The following is a 3,236-nucleotide window of genomic DNA, read 5'->3' as shown; positions in this document are numbered from 1 at the left end:
GCTGTGGCTTCAGGCATTTCAGTTCCAGCTCTGTCATCGACCTAGTGGCTATCCCACAGCATGGTACTTGCCATGTGTTGAAAGGGAACCCTTGATCTGTTGCAGGCCCCTTGGGAGAGGATGAATGAGCTTTGTGAGCCAAGCGGTTTGTCCCCTTCTCTTTGAGATGTGCAAGGCTGAGTCATGCCTAGCCGAGTCACAAGAGGGATGTATTCCCCTCTCCTGCAAGCCTGCCCTTGGGATTCTTTCTAACTGGGGACCGGACGCACCAGAGTGCAAATGTCACAGCAGAGTGCAAATGTCACGGCGGAGTCCCAGAGGGGAGAGAGAGAGAGGGACGCAGAGAGCAATTCAATGCAGAATGGCTGACAGCTTTTGAAACTCGCACGGCTTTATTTGTGTCCCTGCCTCTTCTGCTAATACGCTTGTGCCGCCCTGTATGCTAGGCACGCTCTATCACACCCAATTACACACACCAGTTCACATTACCTTCGCACTGTAGTGTAAATTGCTGATATCATTTTTGGCAGCTAACAAATTTGCATCTGCTTTCGGCAACTCGCCTTCACTGCTGCTGTATTAATGGGGCTGATCTGCCCGTGGCGGATTACGTTTCACTTCCACTTGATCCAAAAGGGCCGAAATGACACAGGAGCTGAAAGGAAATTGGAAGACGTCTCAGTAATGCTGCTAGTACAGAGCATTGTAAAATAATATAATAAACAACTAAATACCTTTCAGCAATTGGGGTAAATCTGTGTTTTTATTTGGGTTGTCAGCTCTGGGTTAGGAAATACTTGAAGATTTTGGGAGTGGAGTCTGGGAAGGGTGGGGTTTGGAGAGGGGAGGAACCTCAGCAGAGAGCAAGCGTGGTGCAGTGGTTAAGAGCAGTGGACGCTAATCTGGGCAACCGGGTTTGATACCCCCCCTCCTCCACATGAAGCCTGCTGGGTGACCTTGGGTCAGTCACAGTTCTCTCAGAGCTCTCTCAGCCCCACCTACCTCACAGGGTGCCTGTTGTGAGGAGAGGAAGGGAAGGTGATTGTAACCCGCTTTGAGACTCCTTTGGGTAAAGAAAAGCAGGGTACAAACGGCAACTCTTCTTCTTCTACAATGCCACAAAGGTGATCCTCCAAAGCAGCCATTTTCTCCTGGGGAACTAATCTCTATTGCCTGGAGATCAGTTGTAACTGTGGGAGATCCCCAGACCTCACCTGGAGGTTGGCAACCCTAGTTTTAAGCCCGTGTTCTTCCAAGAAACCCAAGTTTGCCCTTCCTCCATTATATCATCACAACAACCCTGGGAGGTATGTTGGGCCGAGAAACGTGTGGCTGGCCCAAGGAAATGTTTAGAAGAGGTTCTACTGGGTCCCCTGACTCCCCCCACTCCATTTTATCTTCACACCAACCCCTGTGAGGTAGGTTAGGCTGAGAGTGTGTGGCCACTGGACCAAGGTCACCCAGCAAGTTTCCATGGGTAGAGTGGGGATTCAAACCTGTGTGTCCTGTAAAGGTAAAGGTTTCCCTTGCTCGAAAGCCAGTCGAGTCCGACTCTAGGGTTGCGGTGCTCATCTCAGTTTCCAAGCCGAAGAGCCAGTGCTGTCCGAAGACGCTTCCGTGGTCATGTGGCCGGCATGACTAAACCCCAAGGCGCACGGAACGCTGTTCCCTTCCCACCAAAGTGGTCCCTATTTATCTACTTGCAATTTCTTGCTTTCGAACTGCTAGGTTGGCAGGAGCTGGAACTAGAGATGGGAGCTCACTCCGTCATGCAGCACACTTGGGTCTCGAACTGCTGAACTACTGACCTTCCACAGCCTGCAGTTCAGCGTCTTAACCACTTGAGCCACCTGTAGTCCATTGGTATTTAACCCCCATACAATTGCATCATATAAATCCCTCTAAAAATCCGAAATGCTGGAAACTGTGGTGAGAAGGGGACATACTATCATTGGTAGACATGTTATTACATTGCTGAATTTTGACAAAAGGTACTGAAACTGATTCTATTATTAACGGTATTCACTCCCTTTAGGACCTGAGCTAATACTGCTTAATCTATGGGAAGACATTCCAATTCTACAAATACAAGACTCTGATTGTCACATTATTAACTGCCACAAAGACAGCGATAGCTTCAAAGTGGAAGAACAAATTGGCGCTTTCAGTATCATTATGGATGTCTAAGAGATGGGACTGTTACACTTTAGAAAAAAAATCACAAATAGACTGTTACAACTTGAACACAAAAACTATCAATCCGCTTTTGTCGAAAAATGGTTTTCAGTCATGGTCATAAGTTACCTGGCATAGAATGGAATTGATCCTGCTTACTTAGTTTCATCTGAAGTGTATATTCTATAAACCCCAGGCTTAGAGTATGTTTTAATTTTTGTCAGTAAATACTAGCTAGTTGAACTCAAAATCTTTCATTTATATTTATTTATTTATTTGTTTGTTTGTTACATTTATACCCCGCCCTCCCCCGAAGGGCTCAGGGCGGCTTACATTGCAAGAAACTTGCTCATAAAAACATCAATACAATAATAGGTTTTAAAAACCACAATATATAATTTAAAAACCCAACTACAATAACGACAATAAAGACAATAAAGTGCTCAAGCTACATCCATTCCAAAAAGAATCAGAGAGGGGAGACCACACACCCAAACATCCCCCAGTGGGCATTGTGTAATAGGTATTAAACAGATGTTCCTGCCCTCCTAGGGCCCTCACCCCCCCCCACATGATGGTATATAGCAGGGGGGGCGGTGGCGGCCCTAATTGAAAGCCTGGTGGAAGAGCTCCGTCTTACAGGCCCTGCGGAACTGCACCAGGTCCCGCAGGGCCCGGATCTCCTCCGGGAGCTCATTCCACCAGGTGGGGGCCGCCACCGAGAAAGCCCTAGCCCTTGTGACGGCCAGTTTAGCAGCCTTGGGGCCCGGTATGGTTAGAAGGTTTTGGGCCCCAGACCGTAGCACTCTTGGGGGAACATATGGGGAAAGGCGGTCCTTCAGGTAGGCTGGACCCAGACCATATAGGGCTTTATAGGTAAGAACCAGCACTTTGAAGCAAATCCGGTACGCTATTGGCAACCAGTGCAGCGCTTTCAGCACAGGCTGAATATGGTCCCTTCTAGAGAGACCCATCAACAGCCTGGCCGCAGCATTCTGCACCAGTTGCAGCCTCCGGATTTGCGACAAAGGCAGCCCCATGTAGAGAGCGTTGCAGTGGTC

This window comes from Gekko japonicus, unplaced genomic scaffold (genome assembly GCF_001447785.1).
Source record: "Gekko japonicus isolate JY-2015 unplaced genomic scaffold, Gekko_japonicus_V1.1 scaffold2911, whole genome shotgun sequence".
NCBI classification, from domain to species: domain Eukaryota; kingdom Metazoa; phylum Chordata; class Lepidosauria; order Squamata; family Gekkonidae; genus Gekko; species Gekko japonicus.
This window is presented reverse-complemented; position numbering follows the sequence as displayed.